The following is a 15155-nucleotide window of genomic DNA, read 5'->3' as shown; positions in this document are numbered from 1 at the left end:
TGTGTGTAGTTCAACTATATATAACTGGTCAATCGCGATATGTATTGAGTACTAGTATTTGTGTGTTGTGTGTGTGTTTCTGTGTGTGATTTTGACTAAATTTATTCCGAACGGCGCTCAAAATAATTTGACACTTTGTTATTTTCGAACGCAACTCACACTATGACCCTTACTCAATTTGCATAAGTAATACGAATGCTGTAGTTCAGAAAATCTATTGGTTAACTTTTGCTCGTGTCTGGGTGCGCAAAACAAAACTGCACATAAAATTATCGCATAGCTGAATTTCTACAAATCAATTGGACTTAAACTACTAGTATAATGACTGTGACGATTAATCGCTTGTCTGAGTACAGTACTCATTCCGCCCAACCTCCCGCTTTTATCGCTTTTTTTCCGACCGCTTATCGCTTAATTTCCGACCGCTCGCTGCTTTCCGACCGGAAACCGACCGCTTTCTTTCCGCTCGCTCGCGTTCGCTTTTGTTCGCTCGCTCGCTCGCTCGCTTTTGTTCGCTCGCTCACTCCTGCTATGGCTGGCTTCAGATACATCGTCCGCTTCCCAGCCGACCGCTGGAGTAACAATGATCGTACATTGTATGTATAAACTTAAGTTTTTATTCGTAATAAATTTAGGTTTTAATGACGATTCAAAACACAACGCCTATTGCTTCTCTGTTTTGGAACAAAGACGCCTTCAAATCACTTGACACATTGTAACGTTTGCTACGCAAGTCGAACTGTGACCTGTATTTACATATTTACGTCCTTGTGTGTGTAGTTCAAGCAGCTATATAACTGGTCAATCGCGATATGTATTGAGTACTAGTATTTGTGTGTTGTGTGTGTGTTTCTGTGTGTGATTTTGACTAAATTTATTCCGAACGGCGCTCAAAATAATTTGACACTTTGTTATTTTTGAACGCAACTCGCACTATGACCCTTACTCAATTTGCATAAGTAATACGAATGCTGTAGTTCAGAAAATCTATTGGTTAACTTTTGCTCGTGTCTGGGTGCGCAAAACAAAACTGCACATATAATTATCGCATAGCTGAATTTCTACAAATCAATTGGACTTAAACTACTAGTATAATGACTGTGACGATTAATCGCTTGTCTGATTACATGCGGCGACAAATTATTGGATTGGCAGCAGCCGGACGAAAAATGAAAGAGATCTCGGAACAGTTAATTTGTTGAGGAAAACAAAACAAACGCAGCCAGTGATACATTTTGAAAACAAAAATACAAAATAAACGCAATCAGAGGCGCCGACCACGCGCGTTGGAAATAAATAAAACGTGTTGTGACAGTCTCGCCAAACTCTTTCACTCGCGCAATATAATTATGTTATTTAGCGGAGTACTCGCTAAAACATCGAGAAAATGTGCCATTTCAAAGGGCACCCTTACAAATAATGTCTGCGATTGTGTGAACATGATAACGTGCAAACAAGGAACAGAACTCGTGGTCCACAAGGAAACTTAGCGATGACGCAGTTAGATGTATACGGCTGTTGAAAACAGACTCCTTCGATCTCATATAAGCAGGTTCACGTGGATGTATCATTTTCAACTATTACCAACAACGCTATGATAACAAAGACATTGTGAAATTCTTTTGTTTTTATGTAGAAAAATACAGTAATTTTACCAAGTAAAATCATATTTATTAAAATTGTTGTTCATACACGAGTTGTCGAACACACTACATAGTTTGTAATTTCATCTAGCTCCTTTCAGTCACGATTCAAGACAAATAAAAGGCACAAATATAGATAATATAGCAAATTATTTTTTTCTGTAATATTCGTGTGTAATCAGTAATTATGAAAAAAAAATTATGGGTACATATGAAATAGATTTCGTTATGAATTATTCTTAATATCAATTTCTAAATTATTTTGTCAAAATCAGGTTTTTTTTTTCCAGGTTTTTTCCCCCAAAACGAAAGAATTTCATAATGTCGGGAAGAAAAAAGTTTTTTTCTTATTATTATTTATTGGGAACGGAAAGTCTTTATCGTAGAGCTTCGCCTCGGTTGACAATGAGCTCTTCGGGTCGCTAAAACTGTATGTCCACCTCTGTTGGGGTGATTATTTGTATTATTATACTGAATAAATCTTAGAACAGAAATGGTGGCACTCAATTATGGCAATCTTCCAGCTCATCGTTAGAAAGATTTTCGGAGGCAAATTTAATCTTGAAGGATTGCAGGAAATTGACCCTTACCGATTCATATTTATGAATTAATCGGGATTCAGGTATCATAGTGTTTGTAGCAGGAAAAAAAACGCTTTTGCGTGGGATTTTTCATGCAAACATTGTGAATGGTTCCCCGACACTGATTCCTTTTTAACTTTCAATTTTTCTAAGACGCGGCAAACCCTGCTCATGACCGGAGACGTCGTCGAGATGCAGGTGCGATTCCTCTTAGCAACGCGTTCTATTTATTTTCAAAGCGTGTGGTCGGCGCCTTTGATTGCGTTTATTTTGTTCCTTTATTCACGTAATCTATCACTGGCAGCGTTTGTTTTGTCGCGTCTCACAACAAAATGTCCAAGCTGACTTTGTTTTGGCTGTAAGTGAACTACGTACAGCTCATGAAAGTATTTCGCCCAGAGTTCGCAAAAAACGGAATACCCTGCAAAATTTGAATCCTTTATTTTATAACGAGACATTGGGCGCAAAAATAAAAACCATAATTGTAATTCAACAAGTTTATGTAACGTGTTAGTCCGCTTGCCAGTCGCCTAGTTAAAAAACGCGATCTCCAGTGATGTCGGCTTCGACAACTTCGGACAAGTAAGATGGGCGCTGGCCGACATTACATTTGCAAGTATTGTATTTGTTTGACAAATTGTACACTACGGTCATTCTATAACAATCGATCAGTCGTTTTTTTCACAGTCTTACTATTCCTGCAGATATTCTTCAATTGTTATAGGTGCCACGGATTTTAACATAACTACAACTTGGTCCGTGTTAAACCCAAACCATGCGTGCATGACAACTATCACCCTACACACGGTTACTCAATGAATACCGTACTCTACAGTAGACATTTTTCGCTCTCCACCAAAAATAGAATGGTTTTATTTCATATTAGTTGTGTCTGTGTCAGTGCCGTATTTGATTTCCCATGTTTGGTTCGATCTTGATTATGGTGGACATTATTACTACGCGTATGTATTATTACCAATTTTATATGGCCGTGAGATCCACCGTATTTTTTCAACGGTCGTTCTATAAATTTCTGATTGTATTTATTCTTATTTTAACATCATAAAAAACAAAAATGATACACTTGTACATGAAACAGTAGGTAATGAACTGTAAATGCGGGCGGTTGCGCTGTCAGGCGAGCCAGCGAGCGGGCGAGCGAGCGTCTGCGTGAGCGGACACTTCTGGATTTGCGTGGTCGAAAAAAAAGCGGAAATTGCGCGGTCGAATTGAACAAAACGAGCGAAAAAAAAGCGAGCGAAATCCGGAAGCGGGCGGGAGGTTCGGCGAAATGAGTACTGTAATCCATGTACCAAGTTTGAATGACAACTGACAAAGCATGTCCAAAATACAACATTTTCAAAAAACAAGATGGCTGCCAGTCGGCCATTTTGAATGGAATCGCTAAACCACTGCATGTGCATATGTCCCACAAAAGGTACTAGGCACATGCAAAGAATGAACAGAATCGGTCCACAGGATTCTGAAATATGACGTTGGATAGACTGACGCACAGACAGACGCACACACGGACGGTTGGACGGACAGACTCAGGAACTCACAGACGATCGGGGACATGTATCCTAACATGTATGATCTATGTACTCAATTTGAATGAAAACTGACAAAGCATGTCCAAAATATGACATTTTCAAAAAACAAGATGGCTGCCAGTCGGCCATCTTTGATCCAATTGTGAAATAAATCATCATGGACATGTATCCTAACATGTATAATCTATTACCAAGTTTGAATGAAAACTGGCAAAGCATGTCCAAAATACAACATTTTCAAAAAACAAGATGGCTGCCAGTCGGCCATTTTAAATCGAATCGCTAAACCACTGCATGTGCATATGTCCCACATAAAGTACTAGGCACATGCAAAGAATGAACGGAATCGGTCCAAGGGATTCTGAGATATGACTCCGGACGGACGCAGACCGAATTATAAGTCCCCGTTTACGGACTTCGTCCGAACGGGGACTAATAAGTACACAGCAAACACTGAACTCACTATATACTATGACACTAGCTGTAAGTACAGACTTTACATACATAGTACTAATCACATCATACATGTACCAACAACATGCTATCAGCACAATCCATCCACACTTGTGATATATCTATACTATACTAAATAAGTACACAGCAAACAGTGAACTCATTATACACTATGATACTAGCTGTAAGTACAGACTTTACATACATAGTACTGATCACATCATACCAACAACATGCTATCAGCACAATCCATCTACACTTGTGATATATCTACACTATACTAAATAAGTACACAGCAAACACTGAACTCACTATACACTATGATACTAGCTGTAAGTAAAGACTTTACATACATAGTACTGATCACATCATACCAACAACATGCTATCAGTACAATCCATCCACACTTGTGATATATCTACACTATACTAAATAAGTACACAGCAAACACTGAATTCACTATACACTATGATACTAGCTGTAAGTACAGACTTTACATACATAGTACTGATCACCTCATACCAACAACATGCTATCAGCACAATCCATCCACTCTTGTGATATATCTACCCTATACTAAATAAGTACACAGCAAGCACTGAACTCACTATACACTATGATACTAGCTGTAAGTACAGACTTTACATACATAGTACTGATCACATCATACCAACAACATGCTATCAGCACAATCCATCCACACTTGTGATATATCTACACTATACTAAATAAGTACACAGCAAGCACTGAACTCACTATACACTATGATACTAGCTGTAAAGTAAAGACTTTACATATATAGTACTGATCACATACCAACAACATGCTATCAGCACAATCCATCCACACTTGTGATATATCTACACTATACTGAAGACTGCACCTACCTTGCATTTGTCATACCACACCAACAATTTATTAGTTCAAACAAAAACAAAACCACTCGAACGATATAGTGTTGATGAAAAACATCACCAAAATCATCAATCATTCACTGAATTCTGTACTATACTCACCGCTTTCAGTATCTGGAAGTCTTGGACGTTTAGCAGGCTGGATTGGTGATTCCTCACCTGCAATTATTGCAAAAAATAAACAAACATTTTTAGATATTAAGATATGGAGGTGAAACAAAACCATATATTCACTATTGACATATTCTCTGTATATTGGCCATGTATGGATAGTATGATGTAAAGCTGATTCTATTTTGATTTATAATTTGACTTTAAAAAAAAAACTTAAACCATGCACTAATATCTCATAATGTTCAATGTCACTGATCACACCGTACCAACTACGGTATATGATACCAGCTGTTGGTACAATCCATCCACACTTGTGATATATCTACTCTATATACTCATGCTTGTACCTACCTATCACTGATCAAACCATACCAACTATATGATACCAGCTGTTGGTACAATCTATCCACACTTGTGATATATCTACTCTATATACTCATGACTGTACCTACCTATCACTGATCACACCATACCAACTACGGTATATGATACCAGCTGTTGGTACAATCCATCCACACTTGTGATATATCTACTCTATATACTCATGCTTGTACCTACCTATCACTGATCAAACCATACCAACTATATGATACCACCTGTTGGTATAATCTATCCTCACTTGTGATATATCTACTCTATATACTCATGACTGTATCTACCTATCACTGATCACACCATATCAACTATATGATACCAGCTGTTGGTATAATCTATCCACACTTGTAATATATCTACTCTATTTACTCATGACTGTACCTACCTATCACTGATCAAACCAAATCAACTATATGATACCAGCTGTTGGTATAATCTATCCACACTTGTGATATATCTACTCTATATACTCATGACTGTACCTACCTATCACTGATCAAACCATATCAACTATATGATACCAGCTGTTGGTATAATCTATCCACACTTGTGATATATCTACTCTATATACTCATGACTGTACCTACCTATCACTGATCACACCATACCAACTACGGTATATGATACCAGCTGTTGGTACAATCCATCCACACTTGTGATATATCTACTCTATATACTCATGCTTGTACCTACCTATCACTGATCAAACCATACCAACTATATGATACCACCTGTTGGTATAATCTATCCACACTTGTGATATATCTACTCTATATACTCATGACTGTACCTACCTATCACTGATCACACCATACAAACTATATGATATCAGCTGTTGGTATAATCTATCCACACTTGTGATATAACTACTCTATATACTCATGACTGTATCTACCTATCACTGATCACACCATATCAACTATATGATACCAGCTGTTGGTATAATCTATCCACACTTGTAATATATCTACTCTATTTACTCATGACTGTACCTACCTATCACTGATCAAACCAAATCAACTATATGATACCAGCTGTTGGTATAATCTATCCACACTTGTGATATATCTACTCTATATACTCATGACTGTACCTACCTATCACTGATCAAACCATATCAACTATATGATACCAGCTGTTGGTATAATCTATCCACACTTGTGATATATCTACTCTATATACTCATGACTGTACCTACCTATCACTGATCAAACCATACCAACTATATGATACCAGCTGTTGGTACAATCTATCCACACTTGTGATATATCTACTCTATATACTCATGACTGTACCTACCTATCACTGATCATACCATATCAACTATATGATACCAGCTGTTGGTAAAATCTATCCACACTTGTGATATATCTACTCTATATACTCATGACTGTACTTACCTATCACTGATCATACCATATCAACTATATGATACCAGGTGTTGGTAAAATCTATCCACACTTGTGATATATCTACTCTATATACTCATGACTGTACCTACCTATCACTGATCATACCATATCAACTATATGATACCAGCTGTTGGTACAATCTATCCACACTTGTGATATATCTACTCTATATACTCATGACTGTACCCATGTATATAAAAGTTCCAGTTAGTGGGATATGTCAAACAAGCTTTTCTCAACATTTGCAGTGGTTAAATTTAATTTTGTTCTTTTATAATTATGTATGAAAAGTACTTTCAATAATCATATATTATTGCTAGTAAATTCTTTTTCCACACCCATAGCATTAAAAAAAACACTTTTCTAGTAGTATTGTAAACTTACCATATAGGGATGCATAGACCTTAGATATCAGATTGGCTTTCCCAATATGTTTTAATATCTCTTCTAAATAGGTGATATTAGTGTAGCTGATGATACCCCGACCATATAGATCTTTAAAAACATCATATGAGTCTTTGTGCCTCTCCATGCGGGATTCTGGTATTTTTGGATTGCAGTAATGTTTCAATAACTTAAATGGTTCTGTAATATACAAATAAAATAATCCTGAATTATATGGAAATTTTAGAAAATCAAAATGATAATTGTAAAAACATGGTATCATAATTTTTGGAATCCATCCTATGAATGCAACTTAGTACAAATTAATAAATAGTGATGAATACTGTAAACTTTTTCATGTTCAGAAAGTTATCCATATATACTTGATACTACTTTGTATAAAATAGAATTTTTCTCATCAATACAACACACATACGGTACTATATTAAAGATGATCACAATTGTGAAAAATATCATAATAGTATATCACTTCCTGTTTCACTTAAATCTAAAATGATGCCAAAGCACAAGATCAATTGTGGTGTGCTTTTTAAAGGTACATGTCACATATATGTCATATATCAGATTAATGTATTTGATTCAAGAGAAATTGATTTTTGAGTATTTTATAGGCTGTTTTTTCAATCCAATATTGGGACCAAAATATATCACCGATCCAATTAATTTCAAACGCAAACCACATCTGTGAATTGTATGATACTTCAAGAAAAAAAAGATGTTGTTGCCTTGTATCCTCAAGTCCCGTCAAGATGTAATAGTTTCCATAAAAATTAGTTAAAGCATCTCATAGCGATAGGTCATCAGCTGACTATTTCAAATGCAATCAGAAAAACAGTGACATATATCATGCAGATCCCAAAATGTTCAATGTATGAACAAAGTTTGATCAAAAACTGTGCATACATGACCAAGATTCAGTTCTGGAATGGTAGAGAAGCTCGATGCATTGGGACATCTTGAAATCAGACCATCAAATAAACATGGACAAACTAGACGCCAGACAAACAAAGATCTATGTTTTGGGACTGCATTCAAATGAAGATTGGTACATTATATTTGGTATTATTTGGTAATTTATTTTGATGTGTGGCTGGCAATAGCTACCCATCATGCATTTGGTTTCTCAGTATGTAAAATGATTAGAGCCACGTTACTCACCTCTGCCTATATGCTGACTTAACTCAGAAAACAGCGTATTGAATTCTGTGTGTATTTCCTTATCAACTACAGACAAAATGCAGCATAGTAAATAAATACAAACAAACACACCAAAATAGGAAGTATCATCAAAGTACTACTGGGTACATTCAATATATAATGATGTTATAACAATAGTGAATTTAGCCAGATGGTTCACATAGTTCATACCCACCATAGACTCTGGTCGGTCAAAATAACTATTTTGAAGTGTATGCATTAATCAGTGATTCTGCCAATGACGGAGAAAGAAATCTAGGTCAGGGGAAGCCCCATAATCTCATAGTTTTTCTTCAATGTCACATAACCGAGGCAAAGTCACCTGTGGCATCTTGTCCCATGATCACTTCTGGTTTTCTCCGTATATGAGGACTAAGCCAATCGGTACGGAAGTAGGGTGGTCGAGAGGGACTATGTGTATAGGGCAGGTTGAAAACCCTCTGCCTAAATTCACTACGTTCAATTACACACCATAGACTCCAGTCCCAGCCCGGGACAATATTCCCTACTTACGACTACCACCTAGTTAATACCTGTGACAAACAGTGTCTTACCTTGCCATTGTCGTCCCCATAACAAAGCAACTGCTGATAGGCTGATGGGGTCAGCATGCCCAAGGACGATAGACCCAACGATAGCTCAGAACGACGCCTACCAGAGATGAGAGCAAGTAGGAAGACTGTTTCCCATGTCAAATATTTCAGTGGTGCTGTTCCCAGAGGCTCCAAAGGTGGTCTGCTTAAAGCTGACAATACAACTGACAAGTCCCAATTGGGCAGTTCCCTTGTTCGAGGTCTAGGCCTCTGATGGAAAGCAGTAAACAGTCTCCTAATAATAGGACAATCGGCTAAGTCTTGTCCCCAACAAATTCTCGATGGTGGGAGACAAGGCAGGGATGGCATGGATCAATCTCCCTTCCACTACACCAATCAATGTACGCTCACCATTTTGAGTCGTAGGCTGCATTAGTGGAATCCCTATTCACCCTGGCCAGGGCATCGGCAGCCTGCTTAGATAAACCCTCCGTCTGAGCATGTCTACTGAGAGCCTTCATGCATGTAATTGGTACACCGCTGGGCTCATTGGCAGAGCGCTGTCCGGTTGGGACACCAGATCTGGTATGTTCGGAAGCACCGCTGATGTTTCAACTAACATTTCCTACAGTAGTTGGGCACTCCAGCGTCAAAATGCAGGTGCACTCATGTCGAAGTTTCTGCAGTACTCAATGAATTACTAGGAAGGGAGGAAAAGCTTACATGTTCATGTGGGCCCACAGGATTGACAAAGCGTCCCTGGCCCAGGTTCCTGGTGTCTACAGAAGTGTCATGTATGCCACAAGCTTGGAATTCCAGGGTGTGGTGAATAGGTCTAGCTTTGGACCTTCCCACAGCCGAAACAGTCTGGAGGCTACCCATTGGGGTATCTACCACTTCGTGTTCTGGAAACTGAGTCGCCGAGAAAGGGCATCCACTCGACTGTTTCGCACCCCTGGAAGGTGGTGTGCGGTTAGCTCCACAATGTAACATGTACTAAAAAAGAATTTGCTCCTCCAGGACTGACAGTGATGGGGATCTGGTCCCCCTTCCTTGCTGATATTGGAGACCACTGCTGTGTTGTCCATGCAGAGCAAGACTCTGTGGCCTCAAACTATGGTAGAAAGTGTATCAGTGCTTAGTGCACTGCTTTCAGTTCGAGCCAATTATATGGCGGCTCTGAAGCCAATGCAGGGTCCATACTCCTTGGGCTTGTTCATCCAATAGGTCCCAACCTGTGAGGGAGGCATCTGTTATCAGTCATAGCTGTGGCGATTGGGTCCAGGGGGACCCCTGCCTGAGGTTGACAATTGCTGTCCACCAGGGCAACACATCCCTAGCTTTGTCCGTGAGAGTTACTCACCTCTCCAGTTCCCGTAGGTGAGCCCGGATACAAAGTGCGCTGTGTAATGCAATTTGGGGAACTACCCTGTGAACTGAGGTCATCATTACAAGTATATGCATCAGCTCATGGAGAGACACATAGGGAACATTGACAAGGCGTTCTGCTAGGTCGCTTAAAGCTCGGCACCGAGACTGCGATTACCTTACCAAGCCCGCCTCTGTGTCAAACTCCATGCCGAGAAACCCAAACGCTGTGTTGGGTGTGGAGGGGAGGTTTCTCGATTTACTAGGAAGCCTAACTGGTGCAGTAAATCCTGTGTTGGCCTTACTTGCTCAGCCGACAACCCCTTGTTTTGGTTGTGTAGCAACCAGTCATCTAGGTATGGTTTGATGTGTACTGACGGCCAGTGCAGCAGCAGCACCACCTGTTTCAACACTCTGGTGAACACATACGGAGCCATGCATAACCCAAAAGAAAGCACCCTGAAGTCGAATACCAAATAAACGAATTGAAGGAGCCACTGACTTGCTGGGTAGTGGTATGTGCAGGTAAGCATCACTCAAGTCTAGCAAGGCTAGCCAGTCAAAACAGAGCACAGAAAGTAAAACGGTGCTCGGTGTTTCTAGGAAGCACATACTGATTTAGTCTTAAGTCCAGAACAGGACTCAGAGGGTGTTGACAGAAGAGGTAGAGATCACAGTGGGACCTTGTAACCGTGTATCACCACCTGGGCAGTCCATGGGTCAGTTACATGCTGCTTCCAAGGCGGAATACACCAGCGTAATCTGTGTGCGACAGAGATATGTGGCCATGGGTTAGGTGGTTCTACATCGGGGGGGGGGGTGATCTCTCCTCCGCTGAGGTGAGACATTGCGAGGCCAGTAAAGGTCGAAAGGTTCAGACTCTGTCTTCAAACTTGCTTCCTCTGCAGGTCCTCAAAGGCAGGACTCAGAAATAAAATCCTTGTCACTGGTTCCAACAGACTATCCCCAGCTGGCATAGTTGGAGGGGGGATCACAAAACCAATGTCCTGCCCTGCTTGGCACCCTCCCAAGTTGGAGGCCTCGGCAACACGCACACGGCCCTGAAAAAACATTTCAGACCACAAAATCCCAGTTGGCGTACATGATCTTGTGACAAAAGCTCCAGGAGGCAATTGCCGCACGACCGAATCGGTTCTAGGAGGTAAGAAGATCAACGTACTGCTCCCTTTCTTCCTGTTCACTTTTAAACCCACACTAGTAAGACAAGCATGAGTGAAACGAATTACAGTTAAAAGCAGACACAAAGTGACTCGACAACGGCCGAATGCACCATAACACCATACAAAAAAAGACACAGGCCTCAAAATAGGAAAAACTTATCCTCACAGCCACTACGTGTACTGTAACCAACAGTTCACAGCTTCTCCAGAAAACACAGTCGAAAAACTGGAGACTGAATCACACTGTTTTTGCTACGATGCACACTCTGTGCAGAGAAAAACAGATGTGATCATGGGGCATAATAATTCTATATGCTATATAGTGCATGTGATTGCTTGAAAGATAAAAAATTTCTTAACATGTTCATGCTCATTCAGCAATCATGTTCTGATATCATTTAACTGTAAAATAAACACTATAAATAGATTATATATTCAATGTGATAACATATACATTTAATTTTCATTACTTTTGTTCTTTATTTTCCCTGCTAGTTCTTCATTATTCGTCTCTCTCATAATCTCTGCTAACTGCAGATTTTTCTGTTGTAAACTACCATTGAGCATTGGCATAGTGTCCAACATAACTTTAGCTGTATCTTGTGAAGGTATATTATGCACTACTCCTAATTGATTTTCCAGCTTCTTTAATACTGCATCATCAGCATTAAGCACTGTAAATGTTTCCTCCTGATATGGAAGCCATCTATATTGTTTCACAGACGCCTCTTTATTGAATTCCTATTTATTTAAAAACACAAGCTTTATGATAATCTTATGAAAATGAAGTTATTATCACACTTGCAACTTACATTCAGCACATATCCATACAGTTACACAATAGTAGTGTTAAGTATGGGGTAAGATTTATGACAATCCCGTACAGGTATTGTTGCATATTGCCTAGATCCTATTACGTTCACGCACATGAGCAAACATCAGTTAACATGGACTAAAGAAAGCCCAACCATATTAAGAAGATACACATTTTCAGTCCTTTTAACCATGATTTCTCAGTATAGGATGGTATCCCCGGTATACATGTTCTATAGTTATAACAATACCAAGCAAATTCAGAAAGTACAGATTTCAGAATAGTAGTAGAGTCTTATCGTCATTTTTTTTCAAGAACAATGTCCCTAGATGCACTTACATTGATTGCATCCCAGAAATGGCATACCAAAATGAATAGTTATGAAAATAATAGTAAATCTTCCAATGTACATTGAATACAATGGCGTTTTGGGCCCGAGCTAAGCATTTAGGCACAATTTGTTAGTCTGTGCTAAGGATCTGGGACAGATCATATTTAACTTGTACAAAGAGTTTCTTAGTTTGTTTTATTAGTGATTATGCTAATAATTAGTACAACGTTTTTGATCTCTTAACCCATGTCAAGAGATGTGCGTGAATGCAACTAATACATGTATTTGTGACATTGTATATGTGAATATTTTTTGCATACTCTCGTCTCAATGTTTTTGCTGCTGTTGGCTAGTGTGTTTGTCTGTCCATATGTCAGCAGAACAACTCAAGTTATGGACCAATTTTTTTAACATTATCAAAATGGGTCATGTTTGACAGTAGGATTAATTTGTTTAAGAGAAAGCTGGATCAAGTTGCCATAAACAGAATGTGTGAACGTTTTTTACTTAAAACATAACAAATTGTTGTATTGCCCTTGACACAATCAATATATTAAATGTTGAAATTTGTTGCCATGGAAACAGATATATTGGGATTAATTTTATTAGTATTTGTCTGTCTGTAAGATGACGATGAGACTCTATATGACCAATCTATGAGAATTCAAGAGATCAAGTTTAATGGTAACCAATTCTAAAAATGAAATAATCAAAGCATAAGAATAGTACTGTTGTTTCAAGAATAAACAAATCTGATATAAATCAACTCAAAGTATACACACAAAACAAATTAACAGTACAGAGCACACAGTGTCAATGGATAATTTAAGGTTGTAATACACAAATATATTACATCTTATAATAATAATAATAACAATTATCTTTATTGCGTTTGTATCCCTATTAGGATTTTGACTAAAATGCAATACAGATGTCAATACAGACAAACAATTAAAGTGAGAATAAAAATACACACAGGAAAAAAACAAAAACAAGCAAATCAAAGTAGAAAAAAAATAATGGTAAAGTAAATTGGATTGTTTTCCATATTTGTGTTGGTGAATGTTTAGATTACTAATGCATGACCTTATCTTGAGATAGCTGACTATATTGTTTTCAGTTTTTCCTCTGTTGTTTTGAAACAGTTCTCCATGTATTTTGCTATTTGTATTATTGTTTTCTCATCTTTATTATTTACAGTATATTTTAGTTTTTCTTTATTTTTTGCTAAATGTGGGGGTGATAACAGCTGATAAAGTTTTTTTTCTTTCTCTCGCGTAGAGATCACATGTTAAAAAAAATGTTCTTTGTCCTCTATGGCGTTATTTTCACAACAGACATTTTCTGTCAGATATATCTGTGTTGTTATGTCTCCCAGTCTCTATTTGTAGTCTGTGAGTACTAATCCTCAATTTTGTCATGGATGACTTGTGATGAGTGTTTTGACTACGTGTAAGTAGTTTTCAAAGCCAAAGTCTGTTTTCAGTTCTCTGTAGGTGCGCAATTTATTTTTGTGATTTTCCCCTTTGTTATCACTGTCTAAAATCGGTTTACAATTTTTTTCAAATTTAGTTTTTCTATTATTATTTTATCTACATTTTATTTACATTGTTCGCATTTTGCTTTTTTTCTTCCTGCCACAAATGGTCTATATCTAATCTTTAAGAATAGGTTTTAACCCGGAAACCCAGTTGTAGGTGCCAGAGTTGTCTAGTTCTAAGCCGAGACTGTATGCTTCATATACCAGAGAATTTTCAGGCATTTGTTTTTATTCAAGACCAGTATTTGATCATCTGTTTTATACCTGTTGTAATTAATGGATACCTTTCTAACTCTAAAAGACATGCCACATTGGTGCATTGCTGTTAACTTTGAGTAGGTATTTGCAGTATTTCATGTGCAATTGTTCCATTGGTGACATGATATTCATATACATCTTTTGGTGTTTAATCATACTACCTGACCAGATTTCTGCACAGTATAAAAGTATTGGTTTTATCATGGTATCAAATTTTTTAAGATATACGGTATTCATATTTTTATTAGACGCATAAAATCCTTAGGAAAGGATAAAAAGGGTCTTACAGAAAGAAATTAAAAAACTACAATCTAAAAAGGAAAAAACAAATCTGAATAAACAAAGACAATTTGCAGCCAATGGTGAATACAGAATATAGAATGAACACAAAATGTAACCTAATACACTGATAGTTGTTGCTGTTTTGTTCCATAGCTGTTGTTTAAGAAGACAGCTAAGGCTGGTGCTAGAGTATGGTTTGCC

The sequence above is a fragment of the Saccoglossus kowalevskii genome, chromosome 20, assembly GCF_978046115.1.
Source record: "Saccoglossus kowalevskii chromosome 20, keSacKowa6.1, whole genome shotgun sequence".
NCBI lineage: Eukaryota > Metazoa > Hemichordata > Enteropneusta > Harrimaniidae > Saccoglossus > Saccoglossus kowalevskii.
This window is presented reverse-complemented; position numbering follows the sequence as displayed.